This window comes from Ursus maritimus, unplaced genomic scaffold, assembly GCF_017311325.1.
Source record: "Ursus maritimus isolate PB19 unplaced genomic scaffold, ASM1731132v1 scaffold_10, whole genome shotgun sequence".
Taxonomy (NCBI): Eukaryota; Metazoa; Chordata; class Mammalia; order Carnivora; family Ursidae; genus Ursus; species Ursus maritimus.
The window spans coordinates 28,942,669-28,958,505 of NW_024423344.1; the positions used below are offsets into that span (position 1 = coordinate 28,942,669).

General features: G+C 39.0%; 1 protein-coding gene across 1 annotated transcript in view; it reads left to right on the forward strand.

The window, feature by feature from the left end:
• The window catches only part of VWA8 (von Willebrand factor A domain containing 8), a 336,899-nt gene that overhangs the window by 151,839 nt on the left and 169,223 nt on the right, over window positions 1–15,837 (forward strand). The window lies entirely within an intron of this gene.

Below are 15,837 nucleotides of genomic sequence, written 5' to 3' on the forward strand. Positions count from 1 at the left end.
GAGCACAGAGCAGCTACTGCTCTGTAGGTCCATGCCTGGACCCCAGCACCTGGTGAGGGTAGGAGATCCCACTGATTTTCAGCCTTGCCTCAGGTTGGCTCAGCAACCACTGGGTAGAGCTGGCAAGTTGAGGATTCTCAGGAGCAAGGCTGGAGGCATGGGATATCACAAACATCTCTCAATCACTGCTGTCATAAACTGCACCTTTCATTAGCAGATCACAGTGGCTTGCCTTCTTTTGTCCTTGTTCTGTCACCCTCTGCTTTGGAGAAAGAAAAATTGACAGAGGGAGATTGTATCCAGTATAAATTTGCTATGTTTAATTGGCCTTTTTCATATCAGAAGAGTCTTTTGTTCATTCATTAGAAACCTCTAAGACCATCAGTGTCATATAAGAGTACCAATGTTGAAGGAACTTAGAGATTTGCTAAGTAAATTCTGCTGCTGTGTCCATTGAATTATCTCGTGAACAAGATGAACTCTTTTAGACTGTCATTTGATGTCCTCCTGCCATTTGATGTCCTCCATGTCTAATCCCACCCTGCTTGCAGCCTGTCCTATTCCTCCCCTAAAACTCTTGTCCTCAGATACGTTTCACATTGTTTTCCAAACATATCTTCTGATCATATCCCAGCCTTTGATCTTACCAACACGCTCTCTTCTTTCCCTTATCTTTGCCTTTTGAAATCCTTCCAATCCCAGAGTGGCAATGTACTAGCATTGACTGAATTCTTATTTTGTAAATTTGAAACTGTCAGTGAAGGAAACAAATAAATTAGATAGACTCTAGGGAGTGCCTACTTAAGAGAATAAATAGTTAAGTGCTCCATTCAATTGAATAGGTTTATATACTGACAGGATCAGAAAAGCAGAAAGCTGGAAATCCAGAGACCTACCTTCTCATCCAGACTTTTCAGTTCTCTAGGTGATATTGGATAGATTGCTATTACTTTAATGGGCTTTTTCTTTTCTCTTCTCTCTCTCTCTCTTTTTCCCCTTATCTGTAAAATGATGGGATTGGAATTGGTATTTTATAAGGTCCCTCTGGCTGTAATATTCTATAATATGCTTCTTTAATAAAGTCTTCCTGAACACAGGCCTGAGCTTTGGCCCCATTCCCTGAGCTGTTATAGCAGCCCAGTTGTCAATTTCTTTTGGCTTGCCTTAGACTTACATATCTACCTGCCATCTCTCTACTAAACAGAGAGAGAACCCCTTGAGAAAAGCTTTAGTTATTTTTGACTAGCATACAGTAGACATTCAACAAATGTTTGCTGAATAAGTTACCAGATTTTAGAGGACTACCAAGAATAAATTCCTAATGAGTAGTCAAAATGATTTAGAAGTAGTATGAATTTAAAATTCAAGTTTAGAGGGTGCCTGTGTGGCTCGGTTTATTAAGCGTCTTCCTTCGGCTCAGGTCATGATCCCAGAGTCCTGGGATCGAGCCCTGCATTGGGCTCACTGCTCAGCAGGGAGTCTGCTTCTCCCTCTGCGGCGCCCCCCACCCCCGGTCATGCTCTCTCTCTCTTTCTTACTCTTTCAAATAAATAAATAAAATCTTTAAATAATATTAATAATAAAATTCAGGTTTAGTTGGATTATTTTCAGAGAGTCTAAGATATTGACTAAATTCCTTATTTTGTAAATTTGCAACTGTCAGTGAGGGAAACAAATAAATTAGAATCTAGGGAGTGCCTACGTAAGAGAGTAAGTTAAGTGGCCCATTCAACTGGATAGGTTTATATACTGACAGGATCAGAGACTGGCAGCGTTATCACTAGGACAGAATAATGAAATAGTAATTATTTTTAAGTTTCTAATAATAACTAAATACTAATTAGTGTTTAGCTAATTAAGTGACACATAATCTTGTGCATGCTTACATTTATCAGGCCAAGGAGTAGAAATTGAACCAAAGTGGCTAGTTAAAATCTAAACAGAACTTTTTAAATACTCTAGCCAATTTCAGTTCCTTTCAAACTTGTTTTCAAAAGCTAACATTGGTGTTAAGATCTGAGCAAGATTCTATCGTTTGACTCTTTTTCTCTCCCAGCTTTATTGAGATATAATTGTCAAAATTGTAATATATTTAAAGGGTACAACGTGAGGATTTGATATATACATAAACATTGTGACAGGACTCCTCCCATCTAGTTAATTAAACACATCCATTACCTCACATATTTACTTTTCTTTTGTCCTAAGAATGTTTTAAGTTCTACTCTCTTCTCACATGTTACCATGCAGTGCAGTGTTATCAACTATAGTCACCGTGTTATACATTAGATCCTCAGAGCCTCTTCATCTTATAGGTGAATTCGGTCCCTTTTACCTACCTCTCCCTGTTACCCCACCCTCAGCCACTTCTCTGCTCTGTTTCTGAGTTCCACTTTTTGTTGTTGTTGTTGTTTAGATTCCACATTTATGAGTGATATCACACAGTATTTGTCTTTCTCTCTCTGGCTTATTTCACTTCGCATAATACCCTCCAGCTTCATTAGAGTTAGACTCTCGACGGCTTCCATTTGGTACGGGCAAGGCAGTGTGAAGCCACCTGCAGTATTTGTTGGCAAATGCAGAGCAAGAACCCCACAGAGATGGGTCTTGCTAAGGATGGGATGGAGTTTTGTGTTCTCTTTCCCTGCGCTTGCCTCAGAGTTCTGATCATCTAGGAGATTTCTTTTTCAGGAATGTGTGCTTTCGTAGCCATAGTAACTCTGGCCCTTCATCAATAGCTTTAAAAATGCCTTGCTTCATTTATCAGTGGCATTTCAGCACCTCTCAGTATTCTGTGCCCCTTCTCACCTGCATACAATTCTATCTTGTGAAACAAAATAACAGAAAAAGGAAAAAGACAGGCAAGTAAGGTAGAGCTGGTAGGTTGAGGACTGCTGACTCTCATGGGGTGATGTCACTGGTGTTTTCACTCAAATGCAAAATGACAAGTAAGAAAATGCCTATTTTAATCACATGATTTACTTTGTTTTATTTTTATTTTTTTTAAGGTTTTATTTATTTGAGAGAGAGAGAGAGAGAGCACGAGCAGGGGGAGGGGCAGAAGGAGTGGAGAAGCAGACTCCCCACTGAGCAGGGAGCTCACACAGGGCTCAAACCCAGGACCCTGGGATCAGGACCTGAGTAGCCGCTTAACTGACTGAGCCACCCAGGCACCCCCACATGATTTATTTTGAACCTAAGTAAACTATTTTTAGCAGTTGATCAGGCTCCTTTCTTTCTCTTTCTAAAACATTACGTGATGACTGCTCAAAAAAAAAAAAAAAGTCAGAAGTATAGCTTTGGGGATTCAATATGGGCAAAGAAGCCAGCAGTGGGTTGGTATAATTACACAATAAAGTGTGATGAATGCTCTTAATACAAACTGTCTATAGATACATACAGTCCACCTAGCCTTCTGTTTGCAAACTAGAAACTGGCCAGAGTCCATGAAAGAAACTTTTTCGTAGTTGAAGTTATACATTGAGAGATGTCTCGAAAGATGGCTCTGTTACCAGGAGCAGCTTTTACAGTGAGCAAATTCCAGAGTAAGTGGCGATCTTGAGGTATCTCAAGTTTTATCATCTTCTTAAGCCGAGTCCCACCTTTTCTTTCCATATAATACTATCTTTTCGAAGAAATCTGATATTAGACAAGATTTTATAACTGTTGGGAAGTTGAAAACATTTCCGTAAACATCACTTATCCTAACAATAGTAAGTAGCCCACATCTTATTTTGGTGGGGTAAAATTGATTTTTTTTAAATCCTTTCAGTTGTCTGTGTTGGATTTTATGGCACGGCGTGGCAACTTTCCAATAAGAGAAGCAGAATTGCTGCCTGTCAGCCAAAAGGGATAGGTGCCTGAAATGACACACGTCTGATGGTCCCTTAGTACATAATGCTGCGTGTTGTAGAACGGCTTTCATGTGCTGCTACGTGCATTGTTTTCCGTGACTTTAATTATAACTTCACATGTGCTTTTCGTGCAATTAAGAGTTCTCATGCTGGCTTTTTTTTTTTTTTTTTAAATCATGGCATGCGTTTCTATTTATTTTAGCTTTACAGAGAGGGAAAAAAAGAAATGCCTATTTATTTTTGAGTCAGTGATGTTTCTTCTGTCCCAGCTCTACTGAGAATCAGCCTCTTCTCTTCCCATATTTTCTTTTTTTTTTTTTTGATTTATAGAGCTGTATTCTATTTGATACACAAAATATTGATTGTGAATGTGTGGGGTTATAGAATCAACATATAGATGCATAATTTTATGTTGTTTAAAAACTCCCTAAGAATAAACTTATGATTTTATGTAAGAATGCTTGAATTTTGAGAGACAGTTGCATTTTATCAGATATTTGAAGGAAGAACTATTCCGGCAGTGTAGTATTCTAAATGCTCAGGTATCCCCTTACATCAGAGTTATCTTTCTAAAATGCAGTATTTTATTTTAGGGGATAAAAATTTCATCTATATATATGTTAGATAAAATTGCAAAGCAAATCATCAAATTTTAATTTATATTAATGAGACATAATTAATGATTCACAATGACTTCTAAGTAATATAATCTAGTAATTTGCTAGATTTGTCTCCTTCCTTCCTCCCTTCCTTCCTTCCTTGTTTTTTTGTTTCTTTCTTTCTTCATTTTTGAGCCAGCCCTTTGTATCATTTTACCAATAATAGTGGTGTGGTGAAATTTTCATACTTAAGCTCTCCTTGGATTCCACAGTTCATATTGTTTGCGGTTATCAAAAGTCTATCGTGTTACAAATAAAAAGTCAGTTCTGGCTGATTTTCATCTAGGATGTCTTCTCTGCTCCTGACTTTCATGTGCTTCATGTTTTTACAGTGCTAATTCTGTAGGTATTCTTTTCAGTTCGATCATTAGAAAATAACTCTTAATTTTATTTTCCTGCTAAAAGTTATAAGTGGCTCCTCCTTGCCTATCAGAAAAAATCTCTTTCATAGACAGACACTCAAAACAAACTGTGACCTGGCTCCAAACTCCTTTTATAATTTTAGTTCTTCTAAATTCAAGTTTCTTACCCTCCCAGAGTAAGCCAGGCCCTTTTGTCTCCGCTCCCCCCCCCACCGCCATTTTTCATATTGTTTGCTTCATACGGTGCTTCCCCTCGTCTTTGCCAAGGAAAATCCTGCCAGTTTTCAAAAGCTCAGATGTTTCTTCTTCAGTGAAGCCTTTCTTAGTCTTCTCCAAATAGAAATAATCGTGGTGTGTCCTGAAATTTTGTAGTATTTTTTCACTCTTTTAAAGTTCTTGCGATATGTATTTGACTTCATCTACAATTGCATTCTAAGTTTCTCATGAGTAAGGGTTAAAAATGGTAATATTTGTATTTTTTATAATTTCCAATTTCCTTTTTTTAAAAAAATCTTCTCATTTAGTTCTACAACAGCCTTTTGAGGTAAATATTTTTACGTTCCACATTTTACCAAAAAAGCAGCCTTCTAAATCTCAAAAAGGTTAAAATATTTGCTCAAGATCACGTAGCTAGTTAATGGCAGAGTTAGGGCTCAGACCTCCCAAGCTCAAACTTATTTTTCACCATAGCACACTAATGCTTACACTAGTAACAGTAGTGACAGCAACAACCGTAATACTATGTAATTGCTAACTCTGGTTGAGTGCTTATAGTAGGCCAGGAACTATGATTCACATACAGAGTACAGGGCATTTTCTACTTTCTACAGAAAGTAGAGTTATATAATGAACCCCTTTGTACCGGTTACTTAGCTTCAAAAATTAACAGCATTTTATCCTGCTTGTTTATCTACTCCCCCAACACTTTTTTATGTTGTCTTTTCATACATTATTCTTTTACATAATGCGTTTTTGTCACAGATATCTCAGTATTTGTTTCTAATATACCCACGATTCCATATTACATGTAGCAAATTGATAATAATCCCTGAATATACTTTGTTAGCCTATTTTCAGTTTTCCTCAATTATCTCCAAAAGTGTCATTGTACAGTTGGTTTATTCCAATCAGCATTTAGACAAAGGCTGGTAATTGTATTTAGCTGAAGAAGGATATATATATATAGTCTCTTTGAAAAAAGAAAGATATACCCTCCTGTTCTCTTTATCCTGAGAGGTGCTAACAAGTGTTCATGCATATAAACATTTTATTCAGAATTATACCAATATTGATAAACTTCTGAAGAAATATTATATAGAGTATATTTTGTTAAGCCAGTTTAAGTCCCTGATTAATTTGTACAATGACACCAAACCATATCCATTTTTTTCCAGGCTAGAAATAACTGCTTTCTTTCCTGATCTTCATAGCCTTTGACTTTGAGATATTTATACATGATGAAAATCAGTAAACATATATTTAGTGCCAACTAAGCAGAACTCTCTGTGCATTGTTACTATATAATTCTATATAATTCTTTGTATCTCATTCCATCTGTTAATCATAGGCTTACGTGATCATGGACTTAGTTTTTCTTCTGGTAAAGTCATGTTTGTTGAATTATTTAATATTGAGAGACCGTGAATATTTTATTGCCAAAATTAAAGAATGTGAGAATTTTGCTAATTAATAATTTGAACTGAGCCCTGGCAGGTTGCTACCATGCAGCATTAGAAATATACCATGTCACCATGCCAGCATAATTGTCTAGTATCTGTAAAGGACTGAACACTTTGTCCTGAAATCTTCTTGCCTGTAGTACCCAGCTGGTAGTGGCAGCAGGGAATTTGATGACTAAGTGTTCTGTGCTTCTGGTAGCCCCAGCAGCCTGGGAGTCCCAGGCCCATGAAAAACTTGGGTTTATCAAATACGACATTCATCTTTATGTTATATTATATTGTGTTGTGTCCCTTCTCCAACCCCTTGCTTAGTGAAGTTGCTTGAATTGCAATCTGGAAATTCTTTACCATTCTGCCACCTTCTCTCTAACATTTAGTTTTTCGATCCAGTGTTTCTTAGTGAATTTTTTTCCTGCGCTTATTCTGAACGTGTATTTTGTTCTTGCACGTATATTGATTCTTTTTCCCCCACAGTATTTGTCATGGCTCCTTTGGTCATACCTAATGACCAAACTACCTAAGAGTATAACTTTGCCATTTATAGCAACACATTATTTCAAAGAGAAATTGCAGGGATGTGGCTTTTATTATTCCTGTTTGAAAGAGAGGTAATGACTTTGACAGGAAGCTTGTAAGTCAGTGTTTTGCGAGGCATGCAAACTCGTAGTGCAGTTGAAATGTATGTCTTTTCCACTGACTTCTGGGCACTCTTCCTTGGCTCTGTGACAGGGAAGACATTTGTGCAAATGTTTAGGATGGTTTACTATTCGCTTTTAATAAATTTTTTTTTGATTACCTAAGTAATGTATGTTCACTGAGATAATTTGGAAAATAAGAAATTTCCAGAGATTCATAGAGCAGTAATCTCACATTTTATTACGGGATTACAGAATATTGGAATAAAAATAGTGTTTAGAGATCAGTTCGTCTAGGCCCTCTATATTCAAATGAGCAAATCCAGGCTCAGTTGGTGGTAGAGACCTCCATCTGGGGACAGATGAAGCAGAGAGCATAATCCAAGTCTCTTAACTGCTAGTATATTAAGGTTTTCAGGCAGAAGCAAAGAATTAGAAAGTTCAACATTTGATGGGCATTTTAAGGTTAAAAAAAGCAGCTGTAATTTATTTCTCCTGATTTTACTGTAATATTAGTCTCTTTAGTTTGCTATTTTTACTGCCGTTGGAAGTTGTTAATGACAATCATATAGAAGCTTTTTAAAAAAGGAAATGAGGACACTATGCAGAAATCATCTATACATATTATACAGACTGATCTAACTCCACGAGTGTTACTGAAGAATTAGGGGGAACTGGAAGGAACGAGTTTCAGGGAAACACATGAGGGAAAGCAAACACTAGCAGTGGTAAACACTCGCTTAGAGTCCATTTTAAAAATTATTGCAGAAGGAAAGATCAAACTTGGCTTTCTCACCGTTCTCCCTCTTGAACCTTGGATTCTATACAGGGAGTTCCCGGACACATTTTAGGCTATTACAGTCTTGGAGTGACTGATGTTGACTCTGCGACATCAGGATCTAAACTCCCATGTACAGGAGTTCAGGCAACCTGCTGAAGTTCGTTCTCTTCTGCAGTATGGCGAGACAGAAAACAGCCCTATCTGTCCAATCAGATTGGATGTGCCTTCAAATCCCACTGTGTGCAGGGTTCTTACCTACTTAGAATTTAAGTTTGCTTCTCTCCAAAACAGGTACATTACCTCTGATTCACATGGGCTGGCGTGAGGCTTCAGGTGATGAAGCACTGAAGGGGTGTGTGTGCACACACAATAGAGGGCTCCATAAATGTTAGCTTCCTCCTCTTTGTTTGCACAAAGGGAGCACAAGCTTCCTGGAATAGCTTTCTACCTCCTTTAGCAGGAGCACGTCCCATAAGCTTCTGGAAAGTGAGACATTTCATCAGAACACTAAGGAGTGAGTGGAAGAAGAGGGCTGGATGGGAGAAGGATGGGCTGTTCTAGTCAGAACAAACAACAGAAGCAAAGATGTGGAAGCACGAAGGTTCTGGAGGCTGTTGGTTGGTTAAGAACATGTTTGAGTGAGGGAATGCCTGGGTGGCTCAGTCTGTTAAACGTCTGCCTTTGGGGGGGATTGAGCCCTGGGATTGAGCTTTTCATAAATTTTTTTTGATTACCTAAGTAATGTATGTTCGTTGAGAGAATTTGGAAAATAAGAAATTTCCGGAGATTCATAGAGCAGTAATCTCACATTTTATTACGGGAATACAGAATATTGGAATAAAAATAGTGTTTAGAGAGCAGTTCGTCTAGGCCCTCTATATTCAAATGATCAAATCCAGGCTCAGTGGGGAGTCGGCTTCTCCCTCTGCCTGCCACTCCCCCCCTTTTTAAAGATTTTATTTATTTGTCAGAGAGAGAAAGAGAGAGAGAACAAGTGTGCACAGATAGGGGGAGTGGCAGGCAGAGGGAGAAGCCGACTCTCCACTAAGCAAGGAGCCCGATGCGGGACTCGATGCCAGGACCTTGGGATCATGACCCGAGCCGAAGGCAGATGCTTAACCAACTGAGCCACCAGGTGTCCCGAGACAATTTGTATTTTTTCGGATCTCTCATTCTACAGCTTCCTTTTCTGCTTTTAAATTTTCACTTACTAAATATTATTCTCACTAAGAGTTAATGATGTAAAAACTACTTCATGCTAATTTCTATTAATGAATACACATTTTACATACAGAATAATGACAAAGATAAGTATTCACAGGAACAAAATGAAAATGGTAGCAGATTTGTTTTAGCAGTTGCACATTGGGTAATGTTTTGTTTTTTACATTTCCCAGTGAGGAAAATGAGTATGTGTAATTTTTATGATGGAAGAATAGGATGCTATTTATGTATTTATTCAATTAAAGTGATCCTGAGGATTTTCTGTTCTAGGTGAAAACTACGATTGGAAAGAACAAATCACTATAATTGTTCCTTTCTGCTCAGGATATTTACAGAAATTCCTTCTGAGATTATGTTTTAGCATTTCCTCGAAGGAACTATCAGAGCTTTCAAAATGAAGTCAGAAATGACCTGATGAGATCTCTGTTTTAGAAAAATAACTAAACAACTTGTGGGCTGGCCTTTTGTGAGTCTGGAGGAGGGACACCAAGTAGGATCTTTTCTAAGAGTTGAAGCAAGACGATGGGCTTCCCTTGAGTAGTGACAGTGCATTGGAGAGGAAGGAGCAGATATGGGAAGCAGGCACTTCAAAGTAAACAAATCCAAAATTAAACTGCCTTTTTTAAAACTAGACTTCCCTCCCCCACCCAGCAAATGCACTTCTCCTCCCCTGTTTCATTTATCAGTAAATGGCACCGCCTTCCCTCCCATTGCCGAAGATAGAAACTTTGACTTCTCCATCGTCTCATCCCCACATCCAGTCCATCACCAAATCCCGTTAGTTCTCTTCGCTAATTATCTCTTAAATCCCTCCATTTTTTCTGCTTCTTAGTTGAAGCCACCATCATCTCCTGTTGGTGGAAGGAGTTTCCAAACTGCTTTCCTGTGCTTTCATTCTTTCTCTCTGTTATACCAGAGTGATTTTCCAAAAATCAACATCTGATCCTCTGACTCTTCTACCGCAGTGGCTTCTCAGTTGCTTTTAGGAAAACAGTCCAAAACTCTTTTAAGTGGCTTCCAAGGCTTTGCCAGGGCTAGACCGCGCCTGCCATTCTTGTTTTGTTTCTTACCACTCCCTTCCCTTGTTCCTGCTCTAGCCTTAGACCTCTCTCAGACCTGTCCAGCACTCCAGCTCACGATTACCCTCAAGTCTTTACACATACTCTTCTCTTTATCTGGAATATTCCTCTTCCTCCTCTTCCCCTTTACCTCCTTAAAGTCCTTGATATCTTCCAGTAAACATCACTCTGTGTGGTGGGCCTTCCTGAGCCCTTTGCTAAAATCTGCAGGCAACTTGGATATTCCATATCATAATACTGTTACAGGTGTATCTATTATATTTGTTCACTTGTCTGTGTTTCCTGCTAGATTGTAAGCTGTGAGTGTGGCCATGGGCTGTGGCTGTTCTAGATACCTTCAGATCTTGCTCAGCTAGTACAGTACCTATCACATTATGTGTTAAAATAATTGATGAATTAGAAAAGGGAGGGAGGAAAGAAAGGAGAGAAAGGAATGAGAAGAAAGAATAAAAACATTTTGCAGGTAGAGACCACACAGGTTCTGGTGACATTTTGAAGAAGATCATGGGAAAAAAACAGAGTAGTCAGAAACATTCCAAGATTCATTCATTGAGCAGCTGGGTATATGACAGTACTCTTATACTGGGATTAAGAAGAAAGAAGGAGTAGGTTTTGGTGGCAGTATAATGAGTCCAGTATGAACATCTGGTGCAGAAGTTTATCGACAGTTAGGGGTAGGGGATCTCTTTCTTAGGAAAGAAACGTAAGCCATGTGTGATGACTCCAGTTATGGGAGTGAATGAGATTGCCCAGAGAGATTATATGGAGCAAGAAGACAGCTGAGGTTGACGTTCTGAAGACCCTAATATAAAGAAAACGGCAAAAGAGCTCCCTAGTGGCAGCTGGGGACTTCACGTCACATCCTACATTTATGGGACTTGTAAGCCCCTAAAACAGTATGTTTACTCAGGAGCAGTCTGAAGAAGCTTGGCTGATTTAGTAACTTTGGAAGTGGGAAGGGAGGAGGAACTCCAGATAGTAGCTTTTCATGATTTGTTTCTTTTTAGGAAATCCTCTATATTTCATACATTACAATGCATTTATGATACTTGCTTTTTTCTAGATTCACTGACATTAACAGACTTGATACATTAAGAAACACATTTTACTCATGTGAATGAGTATAAAATTTTATGTTTGTTGTAGCGTGCCATTTAAAGCTTACGGAGCTTTGTAGTATACATGCAAATGTGAAAATATTTTCCTTCTCTTTGTTTCCATGTTAGGCTTATAACTATTTTGGGAGAAATCCAGTTAGATATCAGAAAGATTGCTAGAGGATGAAATGATCCATTGTTCTTACTTTCATGCGTTTGTCAGTTTGACAGCTCCGATAACTGAATCTTTCGTAGGTGAAATATATAAATTGGATCATTTGCAAAACTTGTCTGGTTTTTACAAGTCTATAACTCATCAGTTTCCAGTATTTGTTATCTTTTTTAACATGGTCACAGTATATATCTTACTGGGATTTACACCCTTTTCCAGTACTTTCCGAATTCTCTGTGTTCATTCATTCATTGGACACATTTATTGAGTGCATTTTTGTGTCAGACTGTGCCGGGCTCTGGGGATACAGCAGTAAAGAGGCCTGGATGCTGCCCCTGTGGCACTCTCAGTTCACAGAACAATGGATAAGAGAGACTTTAAATAAGTTGTCACACATATAAATCTATTTATGCTTAAGAAGGGAAAATACCGGTTAGTATGGGAGATGAGGAAGGACCTGACTTACATCAGGAGGTAGTAAAGGCCATTGGGAGGAACAGGATTGAGATAATGAATGAGAATGGCTAGGATGGTGAGAGAGAGAAAAGCTCCCCAAGGAGAAGGATGTGCTTGTGCAGAGCCCCTGAGGTAGGAAGAGCTTGGAATCTTTTAAGAACTGAAGGAAGTTGAGTGTGACTAGAACAGTGTTTGGGAGGAAAAGATTGACACAGGAGGGCTGAAGGGAAGGGTAGAGCAGGTAGGACCTTGCAGGCCACAGGAAAGATTTTCCGATTTATTCTAAATGCAGTGAGAAGCTATCAAATGGGGTTGAGCAGAATGACATGATCTAATTTATCTGTTAAGAAGATTACTCTGGCTGCAGTGTGGAAAATACATTCAGAATAGCATGAATGAACGTAGGGAGCTCAGTTGTGAGACTACTGCAGATGCGTGTTCTCGCCGCACAGAGTACGGTCTGTGGACCAGCAGCGTTGGTGCCAACCTGGAAACGTCTTAGAAATAGATAGTCTGAGACCCCACCCCAGACCTCCCGAATCAGTCTGCATTTTAACAAGATCTCAAAGCTGACTCATTTGTTAATCAAAGCTTGAGAACCACTGTTCTAGACAAGATAGGACATTCCTTTGGTTTAAAATGATGCCAGAGAAATTTGGCAGACTTAAGATATATTTTGGAGGTAGACATGAAAGGAATTAGTTATGAATTGAGAGGTGGAGTGAGAAGTACTGAGGATGACAGGGGTTTCTTCCAGAGATGGAGACATCATTAATTCATTTGACCAATAGCTGAGTGCCTACTTTGTGCCAGCAATACAGTAGTGAACAAAACAAGCTTCTCGACAAGCTAATGTTTCCAGTCTGGGAGAACAATAATACACAAGTAAATACATTGATAGAATGTTAAGTGATAATAAGTGCTTTGGAGAAAGATAGAGTTAACTCTTGATTTTGCTCCGGAAAAAGAGTCTTCCTCCCCTAGTCTTTCCCATCTTTTTGCTCAAGGAACTATCTGGAAGTAATCTTTGATCTTTCTTTTCCTTTACCCTCCCATGTCCAGTCCATCATCCAGTTTTGTCATCTTTACTTGCAAAACAGCTGGAATCCCTCCTTCTCAGACATTTGTACCTCCCTAATCTAAGCCATCACCGTCTCTCGCCTGGACTCTTTGTAGTAGCATTCCAACTGGTTTCCCAGTTTCCATCCTTATTCCCTCCCTTATAATTCACTCTCCGTACCTAACCAAAGTGATTTTTTAATGACCTGTATTAGTTCATATCATTTCTCTGCTAAAAAATCTTCTAGTGGTTCCCCATCTCATAGAACAAAATCCCATTTCTTCATCTTGGCTTGTAAAACTTAGTTTATTAGGCCCTACTTACTTTCTTTTTCATTTATTTATTTATTTTAGAGAGAGAAAAACAGAGAGCAGGGGGAGGAGCAGAGGGAGAGAGAATCTCCAGCGGACTTCCCACTGAGTGCAAAGCCTGACACAGGGCAGGATCTCATGACCCTGAGATCATGACCTGAGCTGCAATTAAGAGTAGGATGCTTAACCGACTAAGTCACGCAGGCGCCCTGCAGCCCTACTTACTTTTATTTCTTTATCTTGGATATTCTTTTCTCACCACCACACTTGAACACACTGGCTGTTCCTCAGATATCCTGAGCTTATTCCCACTTTAGGGGATCAGCTGCAGTGACACTTCTCCTGGAATGTGCCTTTTATAATCATCATAGCACTGGCTCCTTGTCCTTTAGATCTTAGCTTAAAGTAACCTGAGGAAAGGTCTTCACTTCTAAATCCATATTAGTACCAACCCAGTCGGTATTGCTTCACCCTATCCTAATTCTGTGTAGAGAATCTCACTATTTGATAATTTTCTTATTTATTTGTCTAATTATATCTTGCTTCCTTTCTACCTACTTTTCTAATCTACTTTCCAGTCTATCTGCCTCCACACTCCTGCAATGGAAGCTGCATAAAGCAGAAACCTTCTCTGTCTTGTTTGCTGCTCTCTCTCCTGGCATGTGCCAGCACTCAATAAATGCTTGTTTCTATGTTGGATGAATAAACAGTCAGTCTCCTGCGTACCGGTCTTTCCTTTTGTCAGTCAGTATATTTTGCATATTATTGTCATATTGACCTTCTTTAAACATTGATTTCATTGTGTTTCTCTCTGATTCGAGATGTACAATGGATCTTAATTACTTGCTACTGTCTATGTGTGCTTCATACCTCTGTCTTATTTATTAAGTAGTTGGTAATCAGTCCAGTCCCCTTAGTCTCTCTTCCATCTATCATCTTATGACATATTTAGTGGACCAAAGAGAAGAGAAAGATTCTAAGGCTGTTAGAACCTATATTATAGGGACGCCTGGGTGGCTCAGTCAGTTAAGCATCTGCCTTGGGCTCAGGTCATGATGCCACGGTCCTGGGATCGAACCCTGTGTCTGGCTCCTTGGTCAGCAGGGAGCCTGCTTGTCCCTCTCCCTCTGCCTACTGCTCCCTCCGCTTGTGCTCTCTATCTCTCTCTGTCAAATAAATAAATAAATCTTGAAAAAAAAAAAGACTTTTAAAAAAAGAACCTATATCATAGGGGGCTCCTGGCTGGCTCAGTTGGTAGAGCATATGACTCTTGAACTCAAGGTTGTGAGTTCAATTGGGTGTGGAACCTACTTTAAAAAAAAAAGGAAAGGAAAGGAAAGAAAAAAGAAGGAGAGAGAGAGAGAGAGAGAGAAAGAAAGAAAGAAAGAAAGAAAGAAAGAAAGAAAGAAAGAACCTATATCATATAAGTTAACAGTTATTTATCTACACTGGTAAGTCAAGCAGAGAAAGACAACTATCATATGATTTCTCTCATCTATGGAACATAAGAACTAGGATGATCAGTAGGGGAAGAAAGGGGGGGTAATCAGAAGGGGGAATGAAACATGAGAGACTATGGACTATGAGAAACAAACTGAGGGCTTCGGAGGGGAGGGGGGTGGGGGAATGGGATAGGCCGGTGATGGGTAGTAAGGAGGGCACGTATTGCATGGTGCACTGGGTGTTATACGCAACTAATGAATCATCGAGCCTTACATCGGAAACCGGGGATGTACTGTATGGTGACCAACATAATATAATAAAAAATCATTATCTACACTGGTGACTTGTCTTCTGTGCTCCGCCCATATGTTTGTGTCTTGCCTCCTTTTGAGAATTGTGAAGGACAAGTTCTCATAATTTCTTTGAGAATTTGTTTATCTTAGAGGAACTGTCACAGTTCTAAGACTATGATGATGCTCAATAAATACTCATTGGATTGATTTGAATTTTTATCGCTTGTGCTTGTAGAGTGCCTTTCTTTACAAGATATATGAGTGTGTAGCAGAAATAGCGATGATAATGCCTGCTTCCTTCTGTTGGGCTTCTTCTGCTCTTAATGCTCAGCACCATGCATTTCCCTGATCTGCCTAATTATTTCTTTAGGATGCATTCCTAGAAGTGGGGAAAGAGAAAATTCAAGGCCCAGTTTACCTAAATCAATTTCAGACTGAAAGGAATGTGATCATAATGTTGGGATTAAAAGCATGAGCATCAGAATCAGACAGACCTGGATTTGAATCCTGGTTCCCCTGTGATTAGCTGTGTGACCATGAACATGTTGCTTAGCTTTTCAGAGTCTTGGTGTCTTGATTTGTGAGGTTGGAGTAATCATATTACCTACCTCATAGAACTGTTATGATGATTAAATGAAATAACATATGCAAATACTTAGGGTAGAGTCTGACAGGGTATAAGAAATCAGTAAGTTATTTATTGCTAGAACATATGATGTATGGAATTTAGCT